The sequence below is a fragment of the Bacillus rossius genome, chromosome 2, assembly GCF_032445375.1.
Source record: "Bacillus rossius redtenbacheri isolate Brsri chromosome 2, Brsri_v3, whole genome shotgun sequence".
NCBI lineage: Eukaryota > Metazoa > Arthropoda > Insecta > Phasmatodea > Bacillidae > Bacillus > Bacillus rossius.
The window spans coordinates 131,771,509-131,789,158 of NC_086331.1; the positions used below are offsets into that span (position 1 = coordinate 131,771,509).

At 44.5% G+C, this 17,650-nt stretch overlaps 1 protein-coding gene across 3 annotated transcripts in view; it reads left to right on the plus strand.

Annotated features, from left to right (window-relative positions):
- LOC134529843 (galactosylgalactosylxylosylprotein 3-beta-glucuronosyltransferase P) overlaps positions 1-17,650 on the plus strand; it is an 81,600-nt gene that overhangs the window by 38,812 nt on the left and 25,138 nt on the right. For all 3 annotated transcript variants that reach the window (XM_063364344.1, XM_063364346.1, XM_063364347.1), the window contains exon 2: positions 16,153-16,241. The gene's annotated coding sequence lies outside the window, so the exon portion shown is untranslated. The remainder of the gene's footprint in view (positions 1-16,152; positions 16,242-17,650) is intronic.

The window sequence follows — 17,650 nt, forward strand, 5'->3', positions numbered from 1 at the left end:
CTCCCCGGCTGGCAGCAGTCATGCAAGTGAACACGTGCTCAGAAGCGGAGATAGTTGTGCACACTCCCCGGCTGGAAGTGGTCATGAAAGTGAACACGTCATCAGAAGCGGAGACAGTTGTGCACACTCCCCGGCTGGAAGCAGTCATGCAAGTGAACACGTGATCAGAAGCGGAGATAGTTGTGCACACTCCCCGGCTGGAAGTGGTCATGCGAGTGAACACGTGATCAGAAGCGGAGATAGTTGTGCACACTCCCCGGCTGGCAGCGGTCATGCAAGTGAACACTTGAACAGAGGCGGGGATAGTTGTGCACACTCCCCGGCTGGAAGCAGTCATGCAAGTGAACACGTGAACAGAAGCGGGGATAGTTGTGCACACTCCCCGGCTGGAATTGGTCATGCGAGTGAACACGTGATCAGAAGCGGAGATAGTTGTGCACACTCCCCGGCTGGCAGAAGTCATGCAAGTGAATACGAGAACAGAAGCGGGGATAGTTGTGCACACTCCCCGGCTGGAAGCAGTCATGCAAGTGAACACTTGAACAGAGGCGGGGATAGTTGTGCACACTCCCCGGCTGGAAGCAGTCATGCAAGTGAACACGTGATCAGAAGCGGGGATAGTTGTGCACACTCCCCGGCTGGAAGCAATCATGCAAGTGAACACTTGAACAGAGGCGGGGATAGTTGTGCACACTCCCCGGCTGGAAGCAGTCATGCAAGTGAACACGTGATCAGAAGCGGGGATAGTTGTGCACACTCCCCGGCTGGAAGCAATCATGCAAGTGAACACTTGAACAGAGGCGGGGATAGTTGTGCACACTCCCCGGCTGGAAGTGGTCATGCGAGTGAACACGTGATCAGAAGCGGAGATAGTTGTGCACACTCCCCGGCTGGCAGAAGTCATGCAAGTGAACACGAGAACAGAAGCGGGGATAGTTGTGCACACTCCCCGGCTGGAAGCAGTCATGCAAGTGAACACTTGAACAGAGGCGGGGATAGTGTGCACACTCCCCGGCTGGAAGCAGTCATGCAAGTGAACACGTGATCAGAAGCGGGGATAGTTGTGCACACTCCCCGGCTGGAAGCAATCATGCAAGTGAACACAAGATCAGAAGCGGGGATAGTTGTGCACACTCCCCGGCTGGAAGCAGTCATGCAAGTGAACACGTGATCAGAAGCGGGGATAGTTGTGCACACTCCCCGGCTGGAAGCAATCATGCAAGTGAACACTTGAACAGAGGCGGGGATAGTTGTGCACACTCCCCGGCTGGAAGTGGTCATGCGAGTGAACACGTGATCAGAAGCGGAGATAGTTGTGCACACTCCCCGGCTGGCAGAAGTCATGCAAGTGAACACGAGAACAGAAGCGGGGATAGTTGTGCACACTCCCCGGCTGGAAGCAGTCATGCAAGTGAACACTTGAACAGAGGCGGGGATAGTGTGCACACTCCCCGGCTGGAAGCAGTCATGCAAGTGAACACGTGATCAGAAGCGGGGATAGTTGTGCACACTCCCCGGCTGGAAGCAATCATGCAAGTGAACACAAGATCAGAAGCGGGGATAGTTGTGCACACTCCCCGGCTGGAAGCAGTCATGCAAGTGAACACGAGATCAGAAGCGGGGATAGTTGTGCACACTCCCTGGCTGGAAGCAGTCATGAAGAGAACACGTGAACAGAAGCGGGGATAGTTGTGCACACTCCCTGGCTGGAAGCAGTCATGCAAGTGAACACGTGATCAGAAGCGGGGATAGTTGTGCACACTCCCCGGCTGGAAGCAGTCATGCAAGTGAACACGTGATCAGAAGCGGGGATAGTTGTGCACACTCCCTGGCTGGAAGCAGTCATGCAAGTGAACACTTGAACAGAAGCGGGGATAGTTGTGCACACTCCCCGGCTGGAACCAGTCATGCAAGTGAACACTTGAACAGAAGCGGGGATAGTTGTGCACACTCCCTGGCTGGAAGCAGTCATGCAAGTGAACACGTGATCAGAAGCGGAGATAGTTGTGCACACTCCCTGGCTGGAAGCAGTCATGCAAGTGAACACGTGAACAGAAGCGGGGATAGTTGTGCACACTCCCTGGCTGGAAGTGGTCATGCAAGTGAACACGTGATCAGAAGCGGGGATAGTTGTGCACACTCCCCGGCTGGAAGCAGTCATGCAAGTGAACACGTGAACAGAAGCGGGGATAGTTGTGCAAACTCCCTGGCTGGAAGTGGTCATGCAAGTGAACACGTGAACAGAAGCGGGGATAGTTGTGCACACTCCCCGGCTGGAAGCAGTCATGCAAGTGAACACGAGATCAGGAGCGGGAATAGTTGTGCACACTCCCTGGCTGGAAGCAGTCATGAAGTGAACACGTGAACAGAAGCGGGGATAGTTGTGCACACTCCCTGGCTGGAAGCAGTCATGCAAGTGAACACGTGATCAGAAGTGGGGATAGTTGTGCACACTCCCCGGCTGGAAGCAGTCATGCAAGTGAACACGTGATCAGAAGCGGGGATAGTTGTGCACACTCCCTGGCTGGAAGCAGTCATGCAAGTGAACACGTGATCAGAAGCGGAGATAGTTGTGCACACTCCCTGGCTGGAAGCAGTCATGCAAGTGAACACGTGAACAGAAGCGGGGATAGTTGTGCACACTCCCTGGCTGGAAGTGGTCATGCAAGTGAACACGTGATCAGAAGCGGGGATAGTTGTGCACACTCCCCGGCTGGAAGCAGTCATGCAAGTGAACACGTGAACAGAAGCGGGGATAGTTGTGCACACTCCCCGGCTGGAAGCAGTCATGCAAGTGAACACGAGATCAGAAGCGGGGATAGTTGTGCACACTCCCTGGCTGGAAGTGGTCATGCAAGTGAACACGTGAACAGAAGCGGGGATAATTGTTCACACTCCCTGGCTGGAAGCAGTCATGAAGTGAACACGTGAACAGAAGCGGGGATAGTTGTGCACACTCCCCGGCTGGAAGCAGTCATGCAAGTGAACACGTGAACAGAAGCGGGGATAGTTGTGCACACTCCCCGGCTGGAAGCAGTCATGCAAGTGAACACGAGATCAGAAGCGGGGATAGTTGTGCACACTCCCTGGCTGGAAGTGGTCATGCAAGTGAACACGTGAACAGAAGCGGGGATAGTTGTTCACACTTCCTGGCTGGAAGCAGTCATGAAGTGAACACGTGAACAGAAGCGGGGATAGTTGTGCACACTCCCTGGCTGGAAGCAGTCATGCAAGTGAACACGAGATCAGAAGCGGGGATAGTTGTGCACACTCCCCGGCTGGAAGCAGTCATGCAAGTGAACACTTGACCAGAGGCGGGGATAGTTGTGCACACTCCCCGGCTGGCAGAAGTCATGCAAGTGAACACGAGAACAGAAGCGGGGATAGTTGTGCACACTCCCCGGCTGGCAGCAGTCATGCAAGTGAACACTTGAACAGAGGCGGGGATAGTTGTGCACATTCCCTGGCTGGAAGCAGTCATGCAAGTGAACACGTGATCAGAAGCGGAGATAGTTGTGCACACTCCCTGGCTGGAAGCAGTCATGCAAGTGAACACGTGAACAGAAGCGGGGATAGTTGTGCACACTCCCTGGCTGGAAGTGGTCATGCAAGTGAACACGTGATCAGAAGCGGGGATAGTTGTGCACACTCCCCGGCTGGAAGCAGTCATGCAAGTGAACACTTGAACAGAGGCGGGGATAGTTGTGCACACTCCCCGGCTGGAAGCAGTCATGCAAGTGAACACGAGATCAGAAGCGGGGATAGTTGTGCACACTCCCTGGCTGGAAGTGGTCATGCAAGTGAACACGTGATCAGAAGCGGGGATAGTTGTGCACACTCCCTGGCTGGAAGAAGTCATGCAAGTAAACACGTGATCAGAAGCGGGGATAGTTGTGCACACTCCCTTGGCTGGAAGCAATCATGCAAGTGAACACGTGATCAGAAGCGGGGATAGTTGTGCACACTCCCTGGCTGGAAGCAGCCATGCAAGTGAACACGAGATCAGAAGCGGGGATAGTTGTGCACACTCCCTGGCTGGAAGCAGTCATGAAGTGAAAACGTGAACAGAAGCGGGGATAGTTGTGCACACTCCCTGGCTGGAAGCAGTCATGCAAGTGAACACGTGATCAAAAGTGGGGATAGTTGTGCACACTCCCCGGCTGGCAGCGGTCATGCAAGTGAACACGTGATCAGAAGCGGGGATAGTTGTGCACACTCCCCGGCTGGAAGCAATCATGCAAGTGAACACGAGATCAGAAGCGGGGATAGTTGTGCACACTCCCCGGCTGGAAGCAGTCATGCAAGTGAACACGAGATCAGAAGCGGGGATAGTTGTGCACACTCCCTGGCTGGAAGCAGTCATGAAGTGAACACGTGAACAGAAGCGGGGATAGTTGTGCACACTCCCCGGCTGTAAGCAGTCATGCAAGTGAACACTTGATCAGAAGCGGGGATAGTTGTGCACACTCCCCGGCTGGAAGCAATCATGCAAGTGAACACGAGATCAGAAGCGGGGATAGTTGTGCACACTCCCCGGCTGGAAGCAGTCATGCAAGTGAACACGAGATCAGAAGCGGGGATAGTTGTGCACACTCCCTGGCTGGAGGCAGTCATGAAGTGAACACGTGAACAGAAGCGGGGATAGTTGTGCACACTCCCTGGCTGGAAGCAGTCATGCAAGTGAACACGTGATCAGAAGCGGGGATAGTTGTGCACACTCCCCGGCTGGCAGCGGTCATGCAAGTGAACACGTGATTAGAAGCGGGGATAGTTGTGCACACTCCCCGGCTGGAAGCAATCATGCAAGTGAACACGAGATCAGAAGCGGGGATAGTTGTGCACACTCCCCGGCTGGAAGCAGTCATGCAAGTGAACACGAGTTCAGAAGCGGGGATAGTTGTGCACACTCCCTGGCTGGAAGCAGTCATGAAGTGAACACGTGAACAGAAGCGGGGATAGTTGTGCACACTCCCCGGCTGGAAGCAGTCATGCAAGTGAACACGTGAACAGAAGCGGTGATAGTTGTGCACACTCCCCGACTGGAAGCAGTCATGCAAGTGAACACGTGAACCGAAGCGGGGATAGTTGTGCACACTCCCCGGCTGGAAGCAGTCATGCAAGTGAACACGTGATCAGAAGAGGGGATAGTTGTGCACACTCCCCGGCTGGAAGCAGTCATGCAAGTGAACACGTGAACAGAAGCGGGGATAGTTGTGCACACTCCCCGGCTGGCAGCGGTCATGCAAGTGAACACGTGATCAGAAGCGGGGATAGTTGTGCACACTCCCCGGCTGGAAGCAGTCATGCAAGTGAACACGTGAACAGAAGCGGGGATAGTTGTGCACACTCCTCGGCTGGAAGCGGTCATGCAAGTGAACACGTGATCAGAAGCGGGGATAGTTGTGCACACTCCCTGGCTGGAAGCAGTCATCAAGTGAACATGTGAACAGAAGCGGGGATAGTTGTGCACACTCCCTGGCTGGAAGCAGTCATGCAAGTGAACACGTGATCAGAAGCGGGGATAGTTGTGCACACTCCCCGGCTGGCAGCGGTCATGCAAGTGAACACGTGATTAGAAGCGGGGATAGTTGTGCACACTCCCCGGCTGGAAGCATTCATGCAAGTGAACACGAGATCAGAAGCGGGGATAGTTGTGCACACTCCCCGGCTGGAAGCAGTCATGCAAGTGAACACGAGATCAGAAGCGGGGATAGTTGTGCACACTCCCTGGCTGGAAGCAGTCATGAAGTGAACACGTGAACAGAAGCGGGGATAGTTGTGCACACTCCCCGGCTGGAAGCAGTCATGCAAGTGAACACGTGAACAGAAGCGGGGATAGTTGTGCACACTCCCCGGCTGGAAGCAGTCATGCAAGTGAACACGTGAACAGAAGCGCGGATAGTTGTGCACACTCCCCGGCTGGAAGCAGTCATGCAAGTGAACACGTGAACAGAAGCGGGGATAGTTGTGCACACTCCCCTGCTGGAAGCAGTCATGCAAGTGAACACGTGAACAGAAGCGGGGATAGTTGTGCACACTCCCCGGCTGGAAGCAGTCATGCAAGTGAACACGTGAACAGAAGCGGGGATAGTTGTGCACACTCCCCGGCTGGAAGCAGTCATGCAAGTGAACACGTGAACAGAAGCGGGGATAGTTGTTTACACTCCCCGGCTGGAAGCAGTCATGCAAGTGAACACGTGAACAGAAGCGGGGATAGTTGTGCACACTCCCCGGCTGGAAGCAGTCATGCAAGTGAACACGTGAACAGAAGCGGGGATAGTTGTGCACACTCCCCGGCTGGAAGCAGTCATGCAAGTGAACACGTGAACAGAACCGGGGATAGTTGTGCACACTCCCCGGCTGGAAGCAGTCATGCAAGTGAACACGTGAACAGAAGCGGGGATAGTTGTGCACACTCCCCTGCTGGAAGCAGTCATGCAAGTGAACACGTGAACAGAAGCGGGGATAGTTGTGCACACTCCCCGGCTGGAAGCAGTCATGCAAGTGAACACGTGAACAGAAGCGGGGATAGTTGTGCACACTCCTCGGCTGGAAGCGGTCATGCAAGTGAACACGAGATCAGAAGCGGGGATAGTTGTGCACACTCCCCGGCTGGAAGCAGTAATGTAAGCGTGCGTGGCGGGTGCCAGGGTCGGTGATTGGGTGGAAGATGCTCGAAGGTCAAGCTGGCAGGGTATTGGCTCGGGCTGAGCGGCGTGGGTTTGTGTGGGCAAATGAGAGTAGAGGTTTGAGTGGCTCGTGGGGTGACATGTTGTGTCCGGACCTGCTTTTTGAGGGGAGAAAACCGTTAAATTCTTCCGGAGAATGGGGTGGCTGAAGTACTATCATGACATAATTGTGCTAGGGCTTCATAGTTTTTAAATGTTTGTTAGTTTAATTATGGTTATCTAGTAGAGGCTTTGAGGAGTGTCTGTTAAAAATGTGCCTTGTCTATCCTTGATACAGTTGTGAAAAATAGAAAGAAAGATACAATAAAACGCAAATGGAACATAGCAATTTTATTGTCTGACTACGAGAAAGTTACAAACAAAATAATTAAATATTTACTAACTTATGACACTGTCGCGAACATAAACTAGCTCTCATTTGCCTGCCTTTTTTAGCTTCCGCAAATAAATATTACAACTTACAATAAAACCAAACAAAAGGCTTAAATACATTGAGTAACACAAACTAAAATGGTTTGAAAAGATATGAATCATTATTTTTGTTGCCTTGGCCTAGGCTACATTGATATATATAGAATCTTATTTTCTTGATTTATTTTCATTTACTTTAGTTTACTAAAACTGATTCTATTCAGTTTCTGAATTATTTTTCGGTTCGTAAGTTTAAACGGATCGCTTGTTTGTAATTTTAGGATGCGCGCGACAGTATTTTGTTCTTGACAGATCTTTTTTTTTAATTTATGGCTTTACTGATAAGCCGTAAACATTGCGTTGAAGTATTTAAATATTTGTTATTCAAATGTTATTATCTCTTTTGGAGTATCCTTATGTTTTACGCCCAGCCGATATTATTTCTTTAGTCATGAATTTTAAGGTGTGTTAATTCGGCGAGGCAGCTGTTAGTGGTTTTGATTTGTTATGCTTTACTCTTGTAGAAGTATTAAAAATCAAATAATTTTTTTTGAGATTGCATGTTAATGCTTTTTTTTTTTTCATTTTCATTTAAATAAAGAGCTGCAATTTCCGTCGAGGGTTGTATGCTTCTCAGGTGTGTCTTGACCAGAAAACTAGAGCTAGTGTGTATGCGTATCCTGGCGTTCGTAAATTGTTATACTAGCGTGATATATGTGTAACTATTCAGACGTTGCTGTTAAGTCTCTCCCCTTTATCAGACCACCGGCCTTGCTTGGTAGTGTTTATTCATCAGGTGTTATGGAGAGACCGGAAAAATTCGCGAATTCATTTCGCGATAGGCTAAAATACAAATAGTTATACCTCAGTGCTGCCTCTGCTATTGGCTCACAACTCACCTGGATGACTCTGGGCCAATGAGTAACACCTGACCAAAGCTTTATCGAATCACAGGCTGCTACGATGGGACGTCTCACAAGACATCAGCCAATGAGTGCGTGGCATTTGACCGAGTGTACGTAGAACTATGGAGTTCATCCTGGAGGTCATTGAACCCGCGAATTTTTCCGGTCCCTAGTTATGAACTGTCCAGCTGCTATTGAGCAATAGGCCCTAAGGCCGGAATTACAATATTCCGTCACCCCCGTCCGTCACGTGACCTGTTAGCCAATCGGAGGGCTCGAATGAAGTCCATCCGTGGGCCTGTCAAAAATTTGGCGAACTCATACTTTTGACGGGCGGACGGATGGATTATATCTATGGTTTTAACTGCGACAGTCAATTGTCACAATTGTCGTTCAGATGAATGGCCCCCACAAGGGTGGGGCTGGGTGTAGCCCTGTTTATATATTATATATATACATACTCGCTGTGGTTATTTTAAAGTAAAATAATTGTATAGACAAAGCTTAGTTTGGACTTATAAAATAGTAACCACAATTTTACCCTGTATTTTCAGGTTAAATAACATCAGGCGCGTAGGAACCGGGGGGCGACCCAGGCGACTGCCCGGCCATAACATTTCATGGCCGGGCAAAGTGATGGTTTTGCCCGGCCATTGCATCAGATGAACAAGAGGCATTGTCTTCATTGCAATGCTAAGTGGTTTTGTGGGATTTTCTTGTCTGTGCGCTACTTTATTCTTAAAATAAATTAAGACTTTTCGATAAGTGTACAGGCACAATAAATACGGCAACTGTTCTTGTTTTCTTCTAAATATTCATGTTTCACAGTGCTGATAGCGGAAATATTATTGGGGGATATAAGACCAGTAAATGTTTCCGCTCATTGCAGTAGCTTACGCTCCGTTTTTGTCCACCCTTCAGACCCACCTGACCTTCAGACCGTTACATTCACCCCGCCTCGTTTCTACCTTACGGCAACGACCTGATGTGCAGAGCGCTTTCCACATGTCATCATTCAACAGCTGTACATCTTGCTTTTAAGTCCAAGAAACTTTGTGAGCCGTACTACAGAACTGTTTAAAATAAACTTATTTATCTGTAGTATCGTGAGTGAGTTGTGCGGAATGGCAGTGATGAAAAACATTTGGGGTTTAAGGAGGAAATTTTTTTAACAGTATTTTAATTTTTGCGGCGTACAATGACTCAGAAGAGCATCAACTTTTTCTTCAACAACCGTTCTGCACAGTCCTGCAGTTCATCACAACCACCGCCTAAAAAGCAGTGCACATTAGGCTGTAATGCCTGTGAAGACAAAGATCCTAAGAAGAAGAGTTGGATTCCTTTAACTCAGGTATTACTTTTGAGCACTTTAGACTGAAACGAATTTAACATGATCCCGAAAATCATATGTAATATTCCTATTTAACATTAAAGTTTAGTATGTCGGTACAATATTTTTTTTCCGCTCTTCGCTCGTGATTATTCCATCGAGTAGGTAATAAAAAATTTCTTTGAATCTACAAATCATTGAACAAGAATTTATCAAGCAGATTTGCAGTTATTTTTAAGCATCTTCACTCGCCTATTCTGTGGGGTTCGCATTTTAAACTTATTCTTAAGGGGAGTCTGACAGTGAAAAAATTAAAATATTGTCTTTTTTAATTTTTAATACCAAAATAAAATTTCGACTTTCCTGAATAAAATATGAGTGTTATTGCGAAAAGCTTTTTTCCATCTTTAATTTTAATCTTTGCCTTTTCTACAGCTCTAGATAACTTGATGATATCTGGAGACTAAATTTGAAGGTGCTTGTAATTTATTTACTCTGTGCAGTGGGAAAATTCATCAAATTGCCTTTAAAATGAATTCTACGAGGCGAAAACTGAAAAGTGAACCCTGTTTTGTGATGCCGAGCCTTAAGTAAATTTGTTATAAAAAAAAGTGAAAATTTCTGCTAGTAGTACATTCTATTTTTATGTACGAAAGATGCTTAAATAGCACCATTTTGCTCCTTAGAATACATTTTTTTCTACCGGGGAAGAGCCCCCCGGACACCACCTTTGTTAAATCCACCACTTATAATGATACTCTCCTTTGCCCCCCCATTAAATATTTGCTTCCTACGCGCCTGAATAACATTCTAAAAAGAGTGTAGCTAAGAAATAACCATGCAATTATAATGTAGCACGTGACTGTGAAATTGGGGGGAGGGGGGCCGTCTCCAATCCTGGGTCCAGGGCCCCTCATCGAATGTGGGGGCCATGCTCAGATGTTTTGTATAATAACATTGAGGTTGGTGAAACTCATTTCCAAAACAATTCAATCACGACTCTAAATTTTCCCGAGGATACACTAAAACAAACGCGCACATAAACACGACGTAACTAGTAAACAACATCGAAATGATTTTTCTGAGAGAAAAACACTAGCACTTACTTGGGAAAATAGTTCGACGGATGAAGTCGTGTTGTAAATCGCTTTGCTAGCTGCGTGGCTTTGATGGACGAAGAAGTGATGGACGAAGGCGACAGGCTATTGTAATTCCGCCTTAACTGAAATGCCCGTTGTTTCCCCATAATGCGTGAGAAGAGATCTTACTGTGTATTTTTAATGAAGGCTCTTTTAAGTTATATATATTTACATATATCCTACCACCTCCAATGCGATGCGGGGGCTTAGCAATACTTTGCTTTGCTAATATATATATATATATATAAAGTATATATATATAAAATTTATATATATATTTTATATATATGGTTTTAACTATACTTGTTGTATTCGCTGTTTGCTAATAAATAATTTCGTTTAAAACTTATCAGAGTAAACACAATCATGCAGATAATAATACACAATACAATTAAAACACATAATTAAAATTAAATGTGCGTTGAGAAATAGATCTAGAATTTTTAACACATGCTTCATTTATTTACAAAATATTACTACAAAGAAAAATCCTTTATCTATTTTCTTTTTTCAAGAATAGTCTATTTAATATTTGTTTCTTTCACTGCTGTTTAAAACCATACTAACTAACATACGCTTACAAGTAAACTTTCGTGTGACATCATTTGAAGAGTGCCACATTGCTTACATCACAAACTCATGCTACACGATTCATACAGTGAGTTTTGACACGAGCGTCAGCATACACGTCATTTAGAGGACCGAGGAAAAAATGTCGGCGTGAATAATTCATGAGTAATTATCATCTTTATCTTCACACTACCGTTGCGTACTAAGTACAAAATGTCGCACTAGTGTCACCTATCACAACCAGTTTCTTTGTGTGGTTGTTTACGATGAATATCGTTACAAAAATTTCCGAATAAATATCGCGCAAATCCTTCAGGTATCCTTGTATCTTATCTCCACCGCGAAGTAATGTGAGGGTTGATTGATTCAGGTGGATTGCGTGTTGTTTACATCAAGCATCAGTGGTCAATAGAGTGGCTGTGTTCTTTCGAGTAGAGCTCTCTAAATACTAGGTACAACCGTCCGCCATTGTTGATCTCGCGCATAAAGGAAAGTTATGTTCCGAGCTAGGACAGGCGAATGTCGGTGTCGAATAAAGTTGACACCATTATGTTTACAACCAAATAAATACATCACACTTTTTGTGTCTGTGCATTAACGTTTTAGCCTTCAATGGCTAAACTTTTAACAGTTCAGCTAGTATACTTTGGGGGTAAGCCATTTTAAAAATTAATAATTGGGCTTAACGTCTTGTGAACCTCGAGGTCATGAACACGATAAGACGTGATGAAAAAAGAATGGATCATTAATTATAAGAATGGATGAAGGGAAACGGCTAATGTAAATGTCCACCACGTTTCTGACTTGCAAATAATCTACCGGAAATCGGACCCGCATTCCATTGGTTGAAGACAAGTGATTTAACCAATTTTTATATTTTAATTTAATTTATTTTATTATTGACTCGTTGGTAATTTCCATCACAAACGAGGCACCCTTCCCTGATTGTGACTATGGTTTTAGGGCCGTAATCCAATACGTTCGGGTGAACTAGCGAATGTTGAGACACAACCGTAACCTAACTCGCTTCACTGGAGGACTAGGTGGCGCAGTAGCGAGACACTTGAACCACGTTCCGGAGGTCACGGGTTTGAATCCTCGTCCGGTCTCTTTGAAGTCTGTTTCCCATCTTCCCAGCCTTTGGCTATGGCTGATTCCTTCTTCAGTGACGTAGTGGTTTCTCTTGATGTTTCAGCCTTGAGTGGCGTCGTTACTGACGAGATGTACAGCCAGTGTAAAATTTAAATCGATAATAAAATTAATCATGCACTCAATTCAATTTCAATTACAATGATAATTATTTTGTTGATAGGTAAATTGCATTTTTATATGCCTGTCATAGTACTTACTATTTAGTAACATGCATTTTAAAATTTATATTTGTTTTTTTTTTTAATTTAAATACTTTTAAATAATTACTGTCCTGCCTCTGACGATAAATGATTTATCACGAAGGAATCAAGGTAAATGTATCTTGGTTTATTTAAAATGATTTCAGAAACAATTAATGAGAAATTTTAAGTAATTTTTGACATGACGTCTAATAAATCGATGAACGCCGGCTGCACCCACGAAAAAGTTTCCCGTTACGCACATTGTCCCGTTACGCTGTGTCCCGTTACGCTCATTGTACGCTTGCGCCGCATCTATCTCTCTTCCACTCGATTGGAACAACTATCGATTTGACTTTTTCGAGGCACATTAACCTTGAAACACTCCCATTCGTTTCCTACTTTTCCTATCATCGTCCTATCCTTAACAGAATAACAAAGATTGGAAGAAGTTAAATAGCAAACATGTATAAAAGTTATAGTTAAAATAATCTCTTCGTTAAAGTAATAAACATATTTGAATTAATGAGTGCAAATAAAAGTAAATTTATCAATTAAATTGTATATTTCATTTCACTCCTTCTTTGTATCCATACAAAATATTGATAGTTCAATAACAATTATTTTATTTTATTCATAAAAGTATGCAATGATTTCATCAATGTTTTGTTATGACGTTGTCACGTTAAACTATCGTCCGTAAACCGACTTTACAGACAACCAATTTTTTTTTATAAAAACAAAACTTGTGTTTCTTTTCAAATACGAACGGCGAATAAAGGTAAAAACTAGCCCTGAGGAGTTGGATTCACTGAAACATGCAGACTTGGCATTCGCGATGCGCCACGTGAGAGAGATCGTGAGAGCGAAGCGGTAAAGTGAGCTCAATTGGCAGTGAGAAGGAAGTGTTTATCTGTGTCCATGTGGCTCGCCATTGTATCCGTACCAAAACCCATCACGTGCTCGAGTCTTACAGCTTCAAAGCGATCCTGTGCAACCGGTTCGTCCTCTGTAGTGGAAGATCACTGTTCCAAGACCCGCCTAGCTCAGGACAGACGTGTTTCCTGTTGAAGCGTTACCAAATCAACTGAATGTTAGTTATATTTCGCAAGAGGTGATAAGGATAAAAATTTTCCTTCCCATTTTATCTTTAAAATAAAATTCTGCAGATTATATCAAACATGTTTTCAGTACTGTGAGAACACAAAATAAAAATTTTATTGGATTGGCCATCTCAAAATGTTCAACGATTAACTTTTAAAATAAAAGTAAAGCGTCAAAAGTTTGTATAGAAAAGATGAATATGTTATTAGTTGTATGCATACGTTAACATTTTAAAACAACTGTAGTTTTAAATCACATAAATACTCTTTGCATAGTAAAACTAATGTTTTGATATCTTTTAAATTTATGGACATACTCGCTAGTGCGTTCGCAAATCGGAACCTAGGACCTACTACCTCGAAGGTACGCACCATGAACCTATTCTTGGTGGCTTCTGTGCTGAAGGGATCCAGCCCACGATGTATCCCGATACGTATTTGGTGGAAAAGGTTCTCAAATGAAGTAATGAATGGTCCCTGATGAAATAGTGGTGTTTCCCAACTCACTCTAATTCGTGGGTGACAGACACAGAAAACGAGAAGTGTTAATGGTAATCAATAACTTGGTTACATGTGTTTTTCTTTTGTAGTATTTTAGAATGTTAATTAATAATATTGTTCTAAATAATTTTATGTGTTTTTATTTCTTAAAGTATTTATTCTCACATAGGATTGATCGCACTAACTTGAACTTTTATGATATTTTTTATTTAGCACACTAGACAGGATGGTCTAAAATATTTAACTGATAGTGTTTTGGTTCCTGTGACATCCACAGATGCAGTGACTCTCCACCGTGAGGGTTGACACACACGGTGTGGCACAGTGTGGCACAGTGTGGCACAGTGTGACAGTGTGGCAACTGGGTGACCGAGGGGTCCCAGGGATGTGATATGGGCCCGTGACGGCACTACCTGGGACCCTTGTGGGGGTAAGCACTGTCGGTGACCTGGGGTATATAACGGGATGGAATATGGTTCGGTGGCGCCGAAGTTGGGATGGGTCTCAACCTCTCGACGTAGCTGTTCAGTTGTCAGAACCATGCCGCGATTGGAAATGGCGTATCTGTTTCCCGGTTATCGGAATCCGTGCCCAAAATTTGCTTCTCCGAATTTGGACAACCATCCTATCTCCGTTCGGGTATGCCCTAACGGGATTATAAACCGAGGGAGTTCGATGTGCGCATGCCTCTAGTCTTGCAGAATCTGTCTGCTCTGCCGTGTCTGTGGTCTGTCTGCTCTGCCGTGTCTGTGGTCTGTCTGCGCTGCCGTGTCTGTGATCTGTCTGCGCTGCCGAGTCTGTGGTCTGTTTGCGCTGCCGGGACTGTGGTCTGTCTGCGCTGCCGTGTCTGTTGTCGGTGCTGGGGAATCTTCAAGTATGACTCATCTTACATTTTAATGTTTATTTGGACGTGTACATACAATGATTGTTATATTTACTAACATACTAATTTTATCAATAAACTGTGCTGTTTGAAACACACCTATGTCGATTTTAAAGTGCATAACATTCGTCTGAGTTGATTAATAAAGAAAGTATCTGCAAAAATGCTTCTGCAAATTTCCTGAACCTTAAAGATAAAGTCGAACAGATCCTTATGCTAGTGGTATTCCATTTAGTTCGTTAACACATCACTGTGCGCGATATTTGAGGTGTCAAGACGTAAGACTGGAGATCTGGAGATCAAATATCCGTGGGTTCAAAACGTCATCAATTTATTGATGTTAATTGAAATACGTGTTTAAGATATAATAATTAAAGGTAAGGAAGCTTTAAAATGCACAGTATTGGTTAACAGACTGAAACAAAAAAAAAATTCAAATTATTGCAGGAAGAAGAAAATATTTCCACATTATAGTTTGTGAAAATATGCAAAATATTGTAGTAAAACTAACTGGCAATAGTGGTAAAATTGTATAAGAATTTTGCACGATTGAATTTACACATCACGGAGTAAAAACTTACCAACAGCTATGACAAATTTAACGAATCTAAATATGTAATACACTTTTGATAATTCAACTTAAATAAAATTAAAAAAACTCTTACCTTCGTAAGTGTCGGATTACGTATCTTGGATCTTAACACTGCTGCCACATAAGTATGGTGTACAATTATGCAATTTGTTTTACAGCGTGCGCAACAGGAACCAGTTGCTAGGTGTACCCCTGCCATGTGGGAAAGGGGGAGGGGGGACGAATCAGCACATGTTAACGTTGACGAGCAAGTAGTGAAGCACACACTGGTGTCACTGCAGAGTTGCGGCGAAGTGACTGTTGAATATACTTGGTAATGTACATTATTAGAGTCCCGGAAATTTCGCGGATTCCTCTGGCTTCAGGATATTATTCAAAGTTATAGGTGTGCTCGACCCATGTTTACTTTCACATTGGTTAATTTCTTAGCGAGAACATTTTTATCCTTGTTATTTGGCACTACCTGATTCGCTTACTTCTCTCCTAGCTGGACATCGTTGGCTCACGGTCGTAGAGGGGCGTGTCCAAACAACTGCGGTCCAATCATGAACACAGTGCGACAGTGTGGAGGTTTGCATTCTAGCTTGCGACTAAATGAATGCGCGAAAATTCCGTTGCTCTAGACATTATACTTGTATTTGGGAGCGTGGCTTCTGCGAGTGTGTCTCGTTCATGGCGTGTCTGTCTCTGTGTTACAGGTGAGCTGGTGGCGTGACCTCTGACCTCGATGGGGAGAGGAAGCCAGGCTGCAGCAGGCACACCTACATTCAGCTCTATGGACCTAGTGGTGAGCTCACGAGTATACCCTCAAGGTGGGATTCCTATGCAGCGGCTGACGCATAGATGGAGTTTCCTATAAAGCGTCTGTCGCCGTCCCGTCCTGGCACTGAAAGGAATAGTTCCTTGTTTTATTTGTTGAAGCTCAAGAAATTCTGGTGCAACTCTGCGAGGAGAATGCTGAAACAACACTTATAAAAAAAATGGCTGTCTGTAAAGTCGGTTTACGGACGATAGTTTAACGTGACAACGTCATAACAAAACATTGATGAAATCATTGCATACTTTTATGAATAAAGTTGAATCATTTTTATTGAATTATCACTATTTTGTATGGATACAAAGAAGGAGTGAAATGAAATCTACAATTTAATTGATAAATTTTCTTTTATTTGCACTCATTAATTCAAATATGTTTATTACTTTAACGAAGAGATTTTTTTAACTATAACTTTTATACATGTTTGCTATTTAACTTCTTCCAATCTGTGTTATTCTGTTAAGGATAGGACGATGATAGGAAAAGTAGGAAACGAATGGGAGTGTTTCAAGTTTAATGTGCCTCGAAAATGTCAAATCGATGGTTGTTCCAATCGAGTGGAAGAGAGACAGATGCGGCGCAAGCGTACAATGAGCGTAACGGGACAATTTGCGTAACGGGACACTTTTTCGTGCGTGCAGCCGGCGTTCATCGATTTATTAGACGTTGTCACGTCAAAACAAGGACTTTGGAAGGTTGTTATAAACATATTATCAATCGAGACTTGTTGAAAAAAGACGAGGTGAAGAGGCATTTCGATTACATCCAAACGCGATGAAACAGTTCTCTCGTAGAGCTGCAAGTACTGCAGGTCTCTCGAGCTGCCCAACTGTGGACAGTGGCTTTCCCTCCGTCGTGCAGAAGTGTGGCTGCCGCATCTTGGGAGACTCTTCCATGACCTTCCCTTGCATCAGTACTGTGCGTCAGTCTCTGCGTACACTCTAAAAAAAAATTGTACTTTTACAAGGGAAATTCTTGGAAACCCTGTTGCCAAGGATATTTCTTGCAAAACTACAAGGCAGAGCCTTGCAGAATCGCACATGGTACAAAGCTCTGCCTTGTAGTTTTACAAGTAATATCCTTGGCAACAGGATTTCCAAGGATTTTCCTTGTAAAATATACAAAAATTTCTTTCAGTGTAGTGCATTTTGTTTCTGATTTTTGATGCCAAACAATTGATCCTTCAGAAAGACTCCTTTTGAAGTGATTTTCCTGGTATGCTGATAACTAGTTAGCTAGATAATTAAATATCAAGTAAACATTACCAAAAAAAATATGTGTAGGTGTGTAAAAAAATGACTTTTGTTGGCATACATGAATGGAAAAAAATACCACTATTTCAGTTAATATATGATAAGATGTGGAAATACTTTGGTATT